Source organism: Pseudonaja textilis, chromosome 2 (assembly GCF_049901715.1).
Source record: "Pseudonaja textilis isolate UNSWEBS1 chromosome 2, rPseTex1.2, whole genome shotgun sequence".
Taxonomy (NCBI): Eukaryota; Metazoa; Chordata; class Lepidosauria; order Squamata; family Elapidae; genus Pseudonaja; species Pseudonaja textilis.
The window spans coordinates 237,210,017-237,228,964 of record NC_141991.1 but is presented as its reverse complement, the minus strand read 5'-3'; the positions used below and the strand labels follow the sequence as shown (position 1 = coordinate 237,228,964).

Genomic DNA, 18,948 nt, shown 5'->3' with positions numbered 1-18,948 from the left:
TTTCTTCTAACAACCAGTTCTCTGAACTGCTTAGAATGTTAACATCCAGTTCTAGCGAATAGGTGTGAATTGGTAGAATCCCACCCCTGGCCAGTGTGTTTCTAAACTTTGGAAATTTTAAGATCGGTGCACCTCAATTTCTGGAATTCTGCTGCTTGGGGATTCTGGGCTTTGAAAGCTACCCATCTTAAAGTTGCCAATGTTGAAAATCCCTGCTTTAGGTTAGCCCTTCAAAAGTAGGCAATGCCAGGGTGGAGCCATATTTCTTACACATAGAATAGAACAGAATTCTTCAGTGGCCAAGTGTCATTGGACACCCAAGGAATTTGTCTTCGGTGTATAAGCTCTCAGTGTACATAAAAAATACATTCATCAAGAAACATAAGATACAACACTTAGTGATAGTCATGAGATACTAAATATGCAATCAAATCATACTAGGAAACTAAATAACACACATGCACATAACCATAATTGTCATTCCAGTTTTTAACATTTTAACATTTACCAAAGTTTCCCTAAATATACTGGTAGTCCTCGATTTCCAACTGTTTGCTTAGTGACCATTCAAAGTTACTAACAGCACTGAAAATAGTGACTTATGACCATTTTTCACATTTATGACCATTGCAGCATCCCCATGGTCATGTGATTTATATTAGGATGCTTGACAACTGAATCATATTTATGGCGGTTGCAGTGTCCCAGAGTCATGTGATCTTCTGATAAGCAAAGTCAATGAGGAAGCCAGATTCATTAACAACTATGTTACTAACTTAACAACTGCAGTGATTCATTTAACAAATGTGGCAAGAAAAGTCTTAAAATGGAGCAAAACTCCCTTTAACACATATCTCACTCAGCAACATAAATTTTGGGCTCAATTGTGGTTGTAAATTGAGGACTACATGTATTTTAACTCTTCCAGTTACAATGCAAACATTCTCTAATTAAGCACACTTCCCATCACTGAACCAGTTGTTATACCGGTGGAATTCTACCCCTGCCTTTGGGTATCCCTTTGTTAATGCAGCCTTGGATTGCATTGGCTTTTTTGGCAGCTGCAGCATGCTGCTGGCTCTTATTTAAGCGGTTGTCAGTTAGACCAAACCAAAATCAAATGCTAAAAGCAACACTGAAACACTGAAACATTTCTGTTAACCACTCGTAAAAATTCTTAAGTTTAGATCGCTAAAAATAAATGTTTGGTTTCACACATTGATACCAGCCATAAATCACAACTTATAAACCAAATTGGCTTGCTTTCTACATTGTGTTAAAGCAACCCAGACACGGTTATTTAATGCAAAAAAGCTGTTGAGGAATGCTGACTTCATAGTTGACATTTTATAAGTCAAATATAAAAGCAGACATTTAGAATACTGCTCTGCCAATGCAAAAATTTGCCATAATATGAGACATCAAGGAATCTTCTTCCTCTCTTTGGTTTTTTTTTAATGGGCAGGATACCCACCATTTGAGAATGTTTAATGGATTCCTGCAGTGAACGAGGGACTGGCAAGGGTGGAAAAGGATGGTTCTTTTATGATTGGTGGACTTCAAATCCCAGAATTCCCGAACCATACTTCCCCACCTCTGGATTAGAGAAACTATAAACTCTTTCAGGCATGCATTCTGTTATTCTATTTTTTTTTTATAAAAGAAAATTCACCCAGTTGATACATTTAAAGCTTTAAGAGGTAAACTTAACTAAACTGGTTCCCTAGAGGTTGAACAAACAAAATTTGCACCCAAACAAAACAAAATAATAGTAGCAATAATTTTACCTTCTATTTTTAAAGTTAACTCCGATTTAATATTTTACTCAGGAATTTCTTGTTTGACCAATATCTTCTTTATCTTCCATCTGACTTCCTATATACTGAGATAACTAATCCGCATCATAGGATTTGTATCCGACAAAGAATTGATAAGAACTAATCATAGCAATGATAGGAAATCAATCTACAATCCCTGGGGGCAGAGGGACAGATATGCAAACAACAGCTACTAAGATTGGGGAAGAGACAGAAACGAGATAGCAGATGGTTCACAGTCCTTGTGCCTGGCTTATTTCGGTAAGACATTCATAATTGTGGGGCAATTCTAGACTCTGTTTCTCTATCTAATAATCCAAGTGGGTCACAAAGATGAAACAAACAGAAGGATTTGGCAATAGGGCAAAGCATAGCTTTGTCAATAGCTTAAGACACGTCCTGTGTCACCCTATATTGTATTCCCATCACAACTCCTAACACCCTGAAGATCTTTTCTTGAACCAAAACTTGGGGACAAAACCAGGGGTGGGATTCAAAAATTTTAACAACCAGTTCTGTGGGCGTGGCTTAGGTGGTGGGTGTGGCTTGGTGGTCATGGGACTGGGTGGACATGCCTTGGTGGTCATGTTATTGGCTGGGTGTGTCCAACTCAATATCACTCATATAGAGGCACGCATCTCCTTGCCTGGCCTCTCATGACTGTGGGGATGCCGCAACAGTCGTTAAGTGTGAAAAATGGTCATAAGTCACTTTTTTCAGTGCCACTGTAACTTTGAATGGTCACTCCACACAAGCAAAGTACCAGCAAAGGAGGGGAAAAAAATTCCAGAGACATTTCTGAGACAGGAAGTCTAGTCCTGCCAAGAATGTAATAAGGGTTAATGGAGAGGCAGTTTCTGTAAGCAACACCAGAATGTTTCCTTCCTGCCTTCCTTACAGGATTAGGCCAGTAATTTCTTCTAACAACCAGTTCTCTGAACCGCTTAGAATGCTAACATCCAGTTCTAGCAAATAGGTGGGAACTGGTAGAATCCCACCCCTGGACAAAACATTTACTAAATCTTTGCTGAGAAAAGAAAAAATTCTGGTGGAAAAATCTATAGCCTAGTTGGAAATATTAGTGAGCCTTTCTGAACAGGCTGATACTTAATTAACTTTACAATTATTAATAATGCAATATTTTGATTCAGCCATTGAATTTCTTCGCCTTCCCCAGATTGGTGCTTTTTAGCTGCTGTACTGTACAAAGAAACTTATATATTCCAGAAAGCAGTGAAATTTCCCTTATCTCATAACTTCCAGATGCATTAGATCTCAGTTGACAGTTACTTGATGACTTCTAGTCCAAGCAGAAGAGTCAAGGGTAAGACTGTACTAAATTCCTGCATATAAATACAGAGTTTCTTTAGAGGGCTATTTCTTCTTCCAAATTTTCTTAATTTTCTGGGCACATTACATGAGTTTCAAGATGAATCCAAGATCATTGATTCAGGCAATCAAAGCTATCACATTCCAGGCAAGCAAGTGTCCCTTAGTTCTTTTTGGAGCTGATTTAATCTTGCTTTTGAAAGGTTCTGATATGCTCCAATAACTGAAGTACTAGCTCTAGTAATCACTTTCTTGGGAGAGTCAGTTTGAGGTAGTGGTTAAGGTACCAAACTAAAAATGAGAGACGTGAATTCTAGTTCTGTCTTAGGCATAAAACCAACTGAGTGACTTTGGACTAGTCATTCTCTCTGGGCCATAGGAAGGAGGCAATGGCAACCAATTCCAAAATGTTGCCAAGAAAAGTGCAGGATTTGTCCATGCAATCATCAAGAGTCAATACTGACTCATGTACACATACACACATAATGTTTTTTTGCCATAAATGCTTTCCTTTAGAAATAGCAACAAATCAGAATGATAATTAATGCCATTCCCAACTTATTACTCAAAGAACTAAACATGTCTTTTCACTGTTACTCAAATTAAACTATCATATTGGAGACTGTCATAATTCTAAGGAAGGACTAGAAAAAATTCCTAACAATCTGAGGAATGAGACATTACTTTAGAAATATTTCAAAGAAATTAATTTTGAAAAGCTGCTTGAGTCCAGCTCTATAAATTTTGTAAGATTGGGACACTTCCAGTGCTTATAGTTTCTACTGCCAGGAAGAGTTTTCAATTGCAGCCCTGCCAAGTAATTAGTAAGAGTGAAAGTTAATTTTCTTTATAATCAACTTTCAGATATTAAGCAAAACAGCCATTAAAATAAGACATTAAAAATAAAACATAGAAGGGGGCCCACTTTGAAAAATAAGCCGCACAAAATTATGGCCTAAATTTATCCTCTAAATTCTTATTTGTGCTAAAGTAACAATCTTAGATATTACTGAAGGCAAACCCTCAAGGGATGGAATACAGTTATAATTAATTTACTCCTCTTTTCTTAATACTCCCAGATGACATTGTCTGGAAGATGGAATCCCAATACAATTTAAATGCATATAAGATATGCAGACCATTCTACAATTTATATAAAATATGCTTTACTTTTTTTAACTTTTTTTTAAGGAATAACAATTTTTGGAAAATCCAAAATGGATATTCTAGATGAGCTTGAGATAAAACCCAGCTTGTAATTTGGCCTTACACTACTGATTTGCAATTAGGATTTTTAAACTTGTCTGTGTTTTCAGAACATTGCCAATGGCTGGAAAGCAGCCCAGAGTGTAATGAATAACAGCGAGGCATGAGTATGAACATTTTATGCACTAAAAATGTAAAATCACTGGACATTGGAAGATTTATTTGCCAAAATGATGTACAGATAAAGGCAGCAAAAGTCCTTTGGTTACACCAGTTACAAGCGCATAGGTGACAATCCCATTAGAATTTATGTCCAAGATGACACTGTTCAATTTACATTAGCATTTTCCTTTTTTAAAAAAAAATGCCCTTCCCAACAATATAGTTGCAACCACTCTGAAATCTCATGGCTTATTTCTTGCAGTGATCTTTTTTAAGTACTGTACGATAGAGGTAGAATTAGCATTCTCAGTTTTGACCATTTCACAGATTCATTGCCAGGACAAAATGGCGGTGGCAATGAAGATGTAGGCCAGGATTTTTGCTACACAAAGAAAAATGTTAGATACAAATTTAGTGAAGGTTAAAGAGTTAAGTCTGAATAAGACGTAAAGAAATTTGAAAAGTTATTAGAAGGAAGATTTCAGAAAAATTTGCTATATTTATTTATTAGATTTATATCCCACTTTCTTCCAGGAGTTGAAGAAGTCTTCCTTAGACTTTAGTCTTCTTGAACTGAGAAAGAGGAACTCTGGTAAAGAATATTCTGAGTGGATAACAACTTGAATTTTCACAATCCTAGTCCAAAACTCTAATTATTAATGTATATTACACTTTTTGTTTCTAAATCAAGCAATCTGTCATAAATGATGCTGCCATATCTGCTTTTGCCTGTTTTCCCCATCCACTTCTATGTTGTGGTGTTCTTAACTGTTTCTTTAGAATGTGTCATGGCATTGTTATTCCTGGGGAAAAGAAAGATGAAGGATTTTCCATTAAAAAAAAAAAAACTTGAGAGCAGCAGGCAAATTACTTATGAACATGTTTGGTGACAAGGTTCGTATCTCAGGATAAGTTATGGTTTGTTGGATTCAGCCTCTTGGGCAGTCCCAGTCACATCAAACAAAGATCTAAGAATATTTAGGTTCATTTTTTAAAATCCAGGTATGGATAGGCATATCCACTCACAGAAACCAAGTCATTTCTAAGTAAAGAAAAACTAAAATTCAGCTAAACAAATATTTCTTTTGTGAATTTTTACAGCAAGAAAAGGAAATCTCACAACCGAGAAGACTGAAATAGTTGTGGGTTTGTTAATATTGCAATAAAAATAGCTCTCTGGCTACTTTAAAGGATTAGGGTAACTGATCTGTTATTCATCCCTGTGAAAAGCATCATATATAAAAACCCAACTATGGCTGCTGGAATAAACCCACAAACTGGCAGAGTTTGCACTTTGTCTTAAGTTCTAAGCTAGGGCTATTACAGCTTTCAGAACCACTCTGTTGAAATGTGGTTTCCGGTTATTTTAAAATGGGAAAGATTTAAAATAAGTAGCGGAGATCCTAAAACAGGATAGCCCAGTTTTAAAAGTCCCACAAAATCCTCTCAGAAATGCAAAAGGGGTAAAATACCATATCAATACCTCTTATCCATCTAATGTTTCATCTCTAACTTTTCTAAAGTGCCTGTAGGCCAAACAAGGAATAATGGATGGAAACTGACAAGGAGAGATTTAACCTGAAAATAAGGAGAAACTTTCTGACAGTGAGAACAATCAACCAAGGGAACAACCTGTCCTCGGAAGTTGTGGGAACACCATCACTTGAGACTTTCAAGAAGAGATTGGACTGCCATTTGTCAGAAATGGTATAGGGTCTTCCGCTTGGGCAGGGGGTTAGACTAGATGACCTACAAGGTTCCTTCCAACTCTGATTATCTGTTATCTGTTAACTAATTTGGCGCTTCCTCATGAAAAATGCAAATGAAAATTGAAACAGATTTCTGCATTTCATTATATAAAACTTGCTAATTTTGCCATAGGCACTTAGAAGAAATTCAAATTTAATCTGAATACATTTTTGTGATGGCTTGGTTCATGTTATGTTATTTTATACCACGGTTAACACAGATTTGTTCAAAGAAATCAATACAAATCTCTGGTTTATAGACTACACTTGGCAAACTGTGAAGTGGTTCTTTCCTATCAACGTATTAAATACCAGCTATGAACTGAACCAGAATCATTAGTAGATCATTTCAAAATTAACCTTCCCTGACATCTTCTCTTCAGATGTGTGTGTTAGATTACAATTCCAAACACCACCAACTACAAGGAGGAAAAGACTCTACTAGAGCATGTTGTAGAATACCTGAAAGTTAGCTCTCTAACAATTGTCATCTGTTTTTGCCTGTTCCCCAATCCTGCGCTATGAAGAGGTGGCTCGTAGTTGCTTTTTTATGGACATATTTCTAGTCCATTGTCCATCCTTCATATGCAGGCAATGTAACTAGTGGGTCAAAAAAAAGAAAATCTTCTTTTTTAAAAAAAAAAACAGAATTAAGAGGCAGGGACCAAGGTATCACATCAGCAAAAAGAATGAAATTTTGCCCAAACAAGGAACCTCAGAATAGTAATACTGGTAAACCTAATACCTTCACAGGTATAGTTTTCCTGTACTTAGATGCAGCAACAAATGAAAGCTGTTCAGAGATTCCTACTAAATTCAGGCTTATTCCAAGGAAACATAGCTGGAATTGTATGCCATAGCTCTAAAACAAAGTTTCTAAAGATTCACTATTTAAAAAAGAGATTCGCAGTTGGCATTTAAAGTCAAGCCCTCCAGATTTTGTTTAAAATGGCAAAGGAAAGCAATATTATGTTCTTAATGGCTAATGCAATTCTTAGAGCATGTTTTCTGTTGTGAATATTGTCCTTGAGCAGCACTTAACAGTCAACACATTTTTTTTCTGCCCTGACTCCTGAATAATAAATGCATCTGTTATAAGAACATGGTGTAGTAGAAGAATAAATGCTAATATATCTCAAAGACCAAAATGGAGCCACGCTTCCGAAATACATTTACCACCAGAAAAAAACATATCAGACTGAAGTACCATTTGCAAGCAGCTTATGAGAAGTGCATTGAATACTCTGGCAAATTATCCATTTGCCAAGTGTGTTATTTCAGAGTGCAATTGTACCCATGCACTTGCTAAAAGTGAATCTCCTTGAATTCTATGAACCTCGACTGAAATATCAGCATAGGAATCCAAAAGCCATTTCCACTGCAATTCATCTGCAATCCTGAATGCGCGCACGCACACACACACACACACACGCTTAGCTTCTAATCTATCAAAAGAACTACCAGGTAAATTAGCGTATGTATGTTAAATATCCATTACACTGTTCTCATTTATTGTAACCAGTTATGCAAAGCGCAGAAATGGAGTAGGAAATAATTAGACAGAATAATTAAGGGCACGGGATAAGAAAAAGGAATCATAGGTAAGATTAGTTTACAACAGCAACATTCATACATATACATATACATATATTTATATTTGTGAACCATCCATGTTTTCATAATGTCCAACTATCACTTCATGTATTTGTTCTTTCATCTCCTGATTTTTCTCTTTTTTTGAGAATCTGTCTAATTCCATCCAAACACAATTTTCTCAGTTTTGCCTTTCCTCACTCTTTCTTCATATATTCATACTGCAATTTGATCCTTGGTCATATAATCAAACTACCTCGACATAGCTCTTTCTCAACTGGCCACTTTGCATTCAAGCTAAACTTAAAGCATACTACCTACTGGTATATTTCTATAGTCCATATGGTCTATACCAGTGGTGGGATTCAAATTTTTTTACTACCAGTTCTGTGGGCGTGGCTTGGCAGGCATGGCATGGCTTGGTGGGCGTGGCAGGGGAAGGATACTGCAAAATTCTATTCCCTCCCCAGCCCACTAACCTGCTTTCCAGCTCCATTCTCCTGTGCAGGGCAACAAAAGAAGAGCCAGCTGATCAGCTGGAACTCGGGAGGCAGAGAATAGATGGAGGTAGGACCAGTCAGAATTGGTATTTGACGGTTCTCTGAACTACTCACAATTTCCATTACCGGTTCTCCAGAACTGGTCAGAAGCTGCTGAATACGACCTCTGGTCTATACCAGTGATGATGAAACATTTGGGATTGGCATGTCAAAAATTTGGAAAATGACTAACTTGACTTGGCACTTCTCTATCTTGCCCCATTCTAGGCCACTAGAATAGTGGCACCGCCAAGGCTTGGGCCTTAACTTCAGCCCTTCAACTCCTATCATATGTCACTTTTCTCATTACCGGCAACCAAACTTCAACTCTATACTTGTGCAGAACATCCCATCATTCAAACTTGCTTTATGATGTGTGTTCACTAAATCAATAAGGTACATGTATAATAATCACAACACGCTAAAGCAAATCGCAACAATTGATCATGGTTTAGCCTATGCAAAGTTGATGCACAGAGAGGTGCCAGGGCAAAAGAAGGAAGGAACATGTGCCAAAGGTCAGGGATAAAGTGAATAAAAAGAGGCAGATGAAAAAAGACATACTGCGGTCAGAAGTCCGAGAACATTCTCTGCCTTTGTACAGGCCAATGGACAGCCAAGCAATTAAGTTAATGCTATATCATTTCTCCACTGAGACAAAATAAGTTCTCACTTCCTGGAACTTTATTTCTTCTTCCCCTCCTATCCTATAAATTCTCTCCAATTCCTGGGAAGGACAACACTATATTTTGAAACCACTGCATTACTGACATACCCAATAAAGTTACATAGAAATTATTGTTTAGGGCAATTGATCCAGGCCTTCAAGACAAGAGTCAGTAAGCATCACTGTCAAAGTTTAGGAGATGTTGCTGATTTTAAGCATAATTTAAGGGGAATGTATAGATTTGTGCTTTCAGGAATCTGTAAAAGACTAGGAAATCAATTTAGTTCCCGTAAATGACTCCCATGGTTTCAACTTAAAAGCTGCTTTCAACTAACTGGGTATTTCATGACCATAATCTCCCATTCACAAAACATTATTGCATGTATGTTCTGTCTATTTAAAAATAAGAAAGTCTTTAAAAATCTGGAATATCAGTAGTATTCTGATTCACTGCCAGAGCAAGAGACAATTTAAACCATGGAGCTAATATTCTACACTGTTTTATTCTTGTTAAATGCTCCATTTGCACATATTACCGCTAAAGATGTTATCTCTATGATTTAGTGACTGACTGGCGTAGATAAGATGGAGTTATGTTACAATTGACAGAACAAAGGAAAATATCTGGAGAAATGAGAAAGGCATTATATTCATTTACAATTTACCTTAATCTGTAATGCAAGGTTTGGAGTTTGTTTTTACTTCATTGTGAACATCAAGCTTCTCGGGTTTAATTTAATTTAATTAACTATTTAGAGGTCACCTAACTCTACAACAATAAAGGACTATATTGTACTTCAAACTATAATTTAAAAAAACCACAACTTAGTACAATATAGGAACTGTCCTCTCAATGATGGTTGCTATATCTGGGCCACAAAAATTCAAATGCATACTAAAGGGCAGCATAAGTTAAGAGTTGTCTGGGTGGATATGGCACACCTACAAAAGCAGAGTAGAAGTAAATGAAGCCTCTACTAAGATAATAGGGTGAATGTACTGGCTTGCCAGTTTAACACAGATGTCAACTATGATTCCTTGTTGTAAATCAGTAATCCATAAAAGTAGTGATTGCCATGAAAGTAGTGTTTGCAGAAAGATGAAGGTTCATCCACACACAGTATCAACAACACAGTATCAACAGTAGAGACCTTTAAATTTCTAGGTTCTATCACAAAGGTCTTCAAACTTGGCAAGTTTAAGACTTGTGGACTTCAACTCCCAGAATTCCTGAGCTAACATGACCGGAGGAGGAATTCTGGGAGTTGAAGCCCACAAGTCTTAAAGCTGTCAAGTTTGAAGCCCCCTATTCTATCATATCACAAGACCTCAAATGGACACCTAACATCAAAAACATCATCAAAAAAGCACAACAAAGAATGTTCTTTCTGGTGAACTCAGAAAATTCAAGCTGCCCAAGGAGCTGCTGATACAGTTCTACAGAGGAATTATTGAGTCTGTCATCTACACCTCTATAACTGTCTGGTTTGGATCTGCAACCCAACAGGACAGACACAGACTTCAGAGAGTATTTAGGACTGCAGAAAAAACAATTACTACCAACCTGCCTTCAATCGAGGACCTGTATACTGCAGGAGTCAAAAAGAGGGCTGTGAAAATATTTACCCCTCACATCCTGGATATAAACTGTTTCAACTCCTTCCCTCAGAACGACGCTATAGAGCACTGCACACCAGAACAACTAGACACAAGGACAGTTTTTCCCCAAATGCCATCACTCTGCTATACAAATAATTCCCTCAACACTGTCAAACTATTTACTAAGTCTATTATTAAGTGTTGTACCTCATGATTCTTGACTCTTGATGAGTGTATCTTTTCTTTTATGTACACTGAGAGCATTTGCACCAAGACAAATTCCTTGTGTGTCCAATCACACTTGGCCAATAAAGAATTCCATTCTGTTCCGTTCCGTTCCATTCCATTCTTCACTAGGACCATAGGACAATTCCCATGCCTCTGCTTCTCTTTCAACTTCTCCTTGCCCCCTTCTTTCTCCCTTCTTAGAACCTAGACTATTATCTATCCAAATGTTTTGGACTTCAATTTCCAGAATTCCTATGCAGGATGGCATGAGAAGGCATCAAAAATGAATAGCTATGATAGAGACAGTGCTGTCCATCTCGCCAAGTGATCTTCAGTTCCTGCTGGAATAGGAAGAGAACTGGAGAGGCATCACGACCCAGGAATGTGCAGCTTGCCATACTTTGGAAGTGAAGTGCATATAGTTATTGAACAAGAATCAGCATCATGAATTCTCCCAAGTTTCAGTTTCAATTATTTCATTTATAATGAGCCACGGTGGCACAGTGGTTAGAGTGCAGTACTGCAGGCTACTTCTGTTGACTGCCAACGGCCTGCAATTTGGCAGTTCAAATCCCACCAGGCTCAAGGTTGACTCAGCCTTCCATCCTTCCAAGGTGGGTAAAATGAGGACCCAAATTGTTGGAGGCAATATGCTGACTCTGTAAACCGCATAGAGGGAGCTGTAAAGCACTGTGAAGTGGTGTATAAATCTAAGTGCTATTGCTATTTATGTATAGCTTGCTCCCAAGTTTCTCCAGTCAGCTTACAAAAATATAATCTCTGGAATCACTTAACAGCAAAAAAAAATAGTTCCCTAAAATATATCAACACTGTACAGTACAGTATTTTGGTTTGTAGTTTTATCCTGTCAGATTATCTCAAATCATACACAGAGCTGGGACAGGGCATGAATAGCCAGTCTTATAGCAGTTGAAGGCATCAGTGTAAATTGGATACAGCTGTATCTGATTTGCCAGTGTGGCATGGATTTTTTTTTTCTGATGTCCTTGATCCATTCTAATCTTATTTTGGGAGTTGCATTAAAATTCTCAGGTGCTCGTTGTTTGATAACAGTGGGATCCTATTCCAATGATTTTTGACAATAATCAGCAACTTTGGAAGTTGGATAAAAATTTATTTGTCCCTGTGGTCAAAGGATATATTTCAATACCTCTAGGAAGAAAACTTGTTCATCTTATCCCCAAGAGAATAGCTTTAAGGGCCAAAGCGCATGCTTTGCAGAACATCAATCTTATTGTTTACTTCTGATTCAGTCAACAAATGTTTGCTTGAAGCTCACCTATCAAGAAACACCTGCAAAGAGCAGACTGACATTTCAAACCTGCTGTCATCAACTTCCCCTTAATGTGCTAATCTTCTAAGAGTCAGAAATCCAGTGTTGTTTTTAAGGATTTTGTTATCCGTATCACCTTGATACAATCACATGTACACCTAAAAGCCAAATTTTCTGCTGCAAAAACATATGAAGAATGGTTGCAGGAATTGGGTATGTCTAGTTTGATGAAAAGAAGGACTACGGGTGACACGATAGGAGTGTTCCAATATCTCAGGAGCTGCCACAAAGAAGAGGGAGTCAAGCTATTCTCCAAAGGACCTGAGGGCAGGACAAGAAGCAATGGGTGGAAACTAATCAAGGAGAGAAGCAACCTAGAACTAAGGAGAAATTTCCTGATAGAACAATTAAACAGTAGAACAACTTGTATCCAGAAGTTGTGAATGCTCCAACAATGGAAGTTTTTAAAAAGATGTTGGATAACCATTTGTCTGAAGTGGTGTAGGCAGGGGGGTGGACTAGAAGACTTCCAAGGTCCCTTCCAATTCTGTTATTCTAATTATTCAACCATAATTATGATTTAAATAAATTGTTGAATAAAACGCTTGAAGGAGCTATGGAAGTTGTTTTGGAAATCTGACTGTATATAATTTTATCCAGCATGTGAACTATGCAAAGAATTCCAGTTTGAGAGAAGCTGGCAAAGGACTGCCAAATTTCTGATCAGTTCAGATATTTGTTTCTTTCTACAGTCCAGTTGCATAATGCATACATACTTTTTTTTAAAAAAAATCAGAAATGTACGTAAGAAAAAGCTCAAAACTATACCAGCAATTACAGTCAAGAAGTACCTTTCTCCCCTTTGCTTTAATCGGAAACACCAGATAAAGAAATATTTTCAAATACACCTCTCAATTCTGTGACCTAGAATTCTCCTAAAAACCAGTTATTTAACTAAACTTGCCATTATCTTCAGCCAACATGGAACAATCAACAAATTGAGAAGACATAAGGATGAGGAACACCATTTTAGCTTTAAAAAGTCAATAAAAGTTTAGAAAACTTTGCCTGGGGTGTGCTGATAGGAGAGGACAAAGAGAAGTCATTCCAGATGTCTATCTGAAATTCAATAAACTAATCACTGAGGCAATGGCCTCCCTCACTACTGATATTTCAACTGGATAAATGATTTATCTTCTTGAAAGAAGACCAAGTTCTATACATACCCTTCATATCAGTAACACTTTATAGTCAACCTTCACCTCATTCCCAAAAAAACTTATCAATCCTTTCAGCAGAGTTTCATTCAAAACAATACTAGTACAAGCCTGATATCATTGTCCTTAGTTGTTTCCCCCCAGCTTCCATTTATGTAAGAGATAGTGTTCTGCTTCAGCAAATCTACTGAGGGCATTCCCAAATTAACCAAACAGGATCTGCAACAGGAATTTCTGTTTTTATCCAAATACTGTACTCCATTTTGGAGTGCTTTGTCTGTCTTGGCTGTAAATGCCGTTTCTTTCGGACAATTGTACTGCTTTGCTCTGAAAGAGCAGGTTCACAGCGTGGGAGTGCTCTTTGATCTTCAGCTATGTATGTGTGTGTATGTGTGTGTTTGTCTCTCTGTTTATCCACTAGGAAATTCCTGGAAGCTTGAAACTCAGACAAATAAGCCATCAATAGACATATAGAAATAAACACATGTATACACCATTCAAATGAGACAATAAAACAAGCTAAGAAACATACAGAAGAACAGAACACATCTGCAATATCCAACAGCCTGATCAGCAGGGATTAACACTAGACAAACAAATCAAACAGAAAACAATACTCTAATCAAGAAACTACCATGGAGAAAACCACATCCCCACCAATACTGTCAGAGCAAGCTATGGTAGAACCCCCTTGCCCCAGTAAACTCCACACACTCTGGTGCTGATATTACCGGTACCTAGCTGGGTATTGAAATATCCATAAGTAAACAACTAAGCTCAGAGAACACCAAGGACTTCATAGTAAAACCCTGAGGTACAGGTATTTTCTTCCATTGGATTGACATTTTAATTCAAATGTCTACAATCACTTGAGATTTCCCAACAATTGTTCTATCATGAAAGCATTGTTCTGACAATCCTACTACAATCCATCATTTATTTGAAAGTTTTCTTTTTATTCTGATATTTCTATTCTCCACATTCCCATTCTGGATGTGCTGGACCAGGGGTCTCCAACCTTGGCCACTTTAAGCCTGGAGGACTTCAACTCCCAGAATTCCCCAGCCAGCTGGCTAGGGAATTCTGGGACTTGGAGTCGTCCAGGCTTAAAGTGGCCAAGGTTGGAGACCCCTACGCTGGACAATAGCTAATATGGTGAATTAGTGAGTATTGATTAGAAATAATAGAAGATGCAGTCAAGCATCTGGAAGATACCACACCTGGAAGAGTGCAAATGATAATGATAATGTTATCATCAAATCATCATCATCAGAGCCAAGGTGGTGCAGTGGTTAGAATGCAGTACTGCAGGCTACTTCTGCTGACTGCCGGCTGCCAGCAGTTTGACAGTTCGAATCTCATTGGCTCAAGGTTGACTCAGCCTTCCATCCTTCTGAGGTTGGTAAAATGAGGACCCAGATTGTTGGGGGCAATATGCTGACTCTGTAAACTGCTTAGAGAGGGCTGTAAAGCACTATGATGCGATATATAAGACTAAATCTATTGTTAATCATCCATTCAGTCATGTCTGACTCTTGGTGATTCTATCAGCCAGATTTCTCCACACCCTCTGATCTTGCACTACTTCTTTGAGATGTCCTATGCTCAAATGGGAGAATATGTGCAGATAGATGTTCCCAAATGATAACTTTCAGGACAGTCATTGTGTACCCAGCAGATCCACAAGTCATAACTGTGGAAGCAATAATATATGACTCATTCTGCTACAAGCTAAATTAATTGCTATAGCCAAATGAATTGCTCTTTAAAGAGAACAATTTTTCTCCATCGTTGGTCTAGTTTCAACCTTGCCGTCTCTTAAGGTGATTTAACAGCTATATCCACACATCACTGTTTGATGATATACATACGGGAATTGCTATAGACTCCTTCTTGTTCTTATACTGTATTTTGCTATTCTCTAACTAGGCCAACATTTTTCAAAAGGGATGTTGTAACCATTTCATCACACTGTTTTTAAACAGATTTACTAACACGATGGCAGAAAGGCAGAACGTTAAGTAGCATTGAAAATGCAAAATAATAATTATGTAGTGTTATTTCCTTAATTCTGCATCTCTCTACAGTACTTCTGTGTATCTTTTGTAAGGTAGAGTTGTTCACAGTCAAATCTTCCACATATATCCTGGTTTAGAGTTATTTTAAAAAGCTAACAAAAAAACAGACAAGCCCAATGAAAAGTGTATATTGCCACTTGTGGTGGTGTAAGGGAACAAACTTTTCAAAACTCAATTACCTAATCTAAACTTCCAGTAAACCTAGTCTCTTATTTTAGGGGGTGAGAAAGAAACTTCAAAATGTATAAGATTTAGTCTTATTATAAATGATCAATGGCCAAGGGATCATAACATAAAATCAGCCAATGAATATAAAAAACATAAAATAAAATGCCTCAGTGTGTGTGCGTATTAGATGTGTGCATGCATATATTCCAAATCCAGTGTCAGAAATGTAACCAAGGAGTGGTGGCTACCCTGGGGTTTGCAGACAAAGAAAGGCCCAGCTGGGGCTTCAGTCATTAAAATAAGCTTGTTTGTAGGACTTAGAGAGGAACCTCAATCTTTGTCTATGCAGCTAGTAGTCCTGGGCTGTGAGTGAGAATATATGCAATGTGCATCTTTTTTAAAAAAGATATTAAAGAAACTTTTGAAAAAATAAAACACTTCACATTTTAAAACAAAAAGGAAGTCAAGAAAAATAATAGGTAAAGGAAAAATGCTTCAGATCCTAACAGCAGGTTTAAGTACATTGATATCTTACCCTCTCTAAAATTACAACGAAGTTTCATTTCGTTCTTTCCATAGTCTATCTTTTCTAATCAGCAGTGCATTCTGATGCCAACAAAGACGTACAGAAAATTATAACTCTGCTACATCTAACGGTGGCTCAGATTCCTGCAACCAAGATCTGGTCAGTGATATATTTACCATTAAGCAGACTAAGCACATCCTTCAGGCACCCAGCCCAAAGGGGGAAAAATTGAGAATATGGCTTCATTTGTACAATATGTACAAAGGAGGGGGCCACCAAGATTTGTCAGTGCTTAGGGCACCAGTGGCCTTAATCTGCCACTGGATCTGGTAGCAACTTGCCAACATGGCTCACCCACCAAAAAGACCCCAACAACCCTGAGTCCCCCTGCAGATGCCACTCATCCCTCAGAGTAGCACATGTCTCCAAGCTCCAGACAACGGAACAGGTCTGTTCTCTCACATCTAGCTCTTTAAATGATGACTAATGTTGGACTTGGTGACCTCTTCTAAATGTTTGCCTTGGGGCCAAGACTGCTCTAGTTCCATCCTGCTAAAATCTATGGCTGCAGATGCTACGTTAGATTTTGGAAATTAGACTTGCCAGGTGGTACGTGCCATTCAGCTCAGAATAACTCACTATCAAATAAGCATATAAAAGGACTCCAAATCTGGGTCCATTTGTAGATAGATGTTTTCATTTTATATACATTCAGTACATTAATATACAATAACATGCGTACGTTATTGCAAATCTATTATTCGGTGTTTAACAAGGAAGTGATGGGAGGAATTTATTAATACTGAAGTATTTTTTATTCAAATAGAGGTCCCTTTTAATAAGTTGAGCTATTTTTAAATGAGATGAATAATCACCTTCTTGCTGCTTCCCACTGACTTTTGTCATTATTGAAAACTTGGCAACAGAGGAAGATAAAACACCCTTCCAGGGGGAAGCATTGCATTCAGTATTCACACCACTGCATTATTATGCCACTCCTCTACCAAGTACTCTCAAAATATCACAGCACTGGCTTTGAAAGGAAAAATTCCCAGGCTACTCAAGACAAAAGTACTCATTATCCTGTTCCCCCTATCCTACAACTAAAGTTTTACCCACAGTCCTCAGAGGTTGTCCTTCACTACTGTAATTCACATAAACAAAAAGATACAATATAGCTGGCTTTTGTGGTAAAATGTTTAAAATAAATCATGTGTGGTTAGAAAACACGTATGCTTGTTGTCAATGCTTTCTTTTTCTTAAAACGGGCTACTATATCTTAATTTGGGTATCAGTGTTTTCTCTTCTCCCTCACCCCTCAAGTTATTTTTAATCCAACTATCAACAGCAGCCAACTTTCTGTCTGCTAGAGGAAAAATATGTTATATAATGGGGCTGTAGCTCCAGGCTAAGGAGAAACAGCAGAGTGATTCTAGTAAAATAAATTGTACTTTTCAGTAATAGTAGCCCCAATAAGAGGCAAACTTTGAGAATTACAGAATTTTGAAAAAATAGAGAATTAGATAAGTGACTTCTTTTGGACAAGCTGCAATTCTAATATCATTTACTTTGGAAAATATTCCTCCTGAATGTACTTTACATCAGAATTTCTCAACCTTAGCGACTGTAGGAAAAGTAGACTTCAACTCCCCAAATTCTCCGGCTAACATGCAGCTACATCTTAAAAGCTAAGGTTGAGAAATGTTGATTTACACTGCAATTTGTAGGATGTGATTGCACCAAAAGTAAGGCTACCAGATCTGGTCTGAAAAACAAATACAGAAAACCACTAGACAGTAGCAGAAAGATGGAGAAAACATTCATTTTGTGGTTGTTTGCTCAAAACCATGGTTTTCTAACCCCAGCAGTTTGGTTCCCATGAACACTAATTTAGCTTGGGCTAGCTTGGCCCAATCCCTTGCAGTTTATTTCAAAATGATGGGTTAAGAAAACCCATTAGCATGTTATTTAAACCAGATTCATTTTTGATCCAGTATATTGGTCTTTTTCACTACTTCCAGCATTAAGAAAAGAAAATTCACCACCTGCCATTATCAAGAGCTAAAATATGGAATTCTACTATACCAGTTTTTAAACATAATTTAAGCATGTGTGTCCATGCTTATTGTCAACACATCTGTTCTCAATTCTTCCATCTTGCACTAATAAGTTGCTTCTGTCCCACAATCCCAAAAGATCAACAATGCTGCTAAAGACTTTGGTCCTTAAGCCATTTCCCAAAGCAATCAACTCAAAACTTGGTCCACTGGATGGGTTCCACAGAGTGCTTCTGAAACAAAACCTTAGCCATTCATAGTTATACTGACCCCTTGTGCAACTTAAATCCATGTTTAATTTATGGTGTATGTATGTGTTAAAAAAAAACAAAGAGGGAAACACATCAGTGTAATGTAAACACATTAGGTTAAGAGTAATCACATTAAGCCACTACAAAAATCAAGTGCTCCAGTAGGTTAGGTACATAGTGAAGACTTTTTTTTAGACAGGTATTATTTCACCTTTGAGAGTTACTGTGATGTACAGCGGTTAAGGCACCAGGCTATTAAATGGGAGGCCATGAGTTCTAATCCTACCTTGCGCACAAAGAAGCCTTAGGCCAATCCCCCTTTTTCCTTCCAATTTTAGGAAGGATGCAATGGCAAATCTCTTCTGAAATCTTGGCAAGGAAACTGCAAAGACTTAATCCAGGTAGTCAACCAGAAGTCAATACTGATTTAAAGGCATACATACAAAATAACCTTTAATAATATCAGAGG

At 37.5% G+C, this 18,948-nt stretch overlaps 1 protein-coding gene across 4 annotated transcripts in view; it reads right to left on the bottom strand.

Moving 5' to 3' along the window:
• Window positions 1–18,948, bottom strand: part of LIFR (LIF receptor subunit alpha) — a 102,284-nt gene that overhangs the window by 69,818 nt on the left and 13,518 nt on the right. The window lies entirely within an intron of this gene.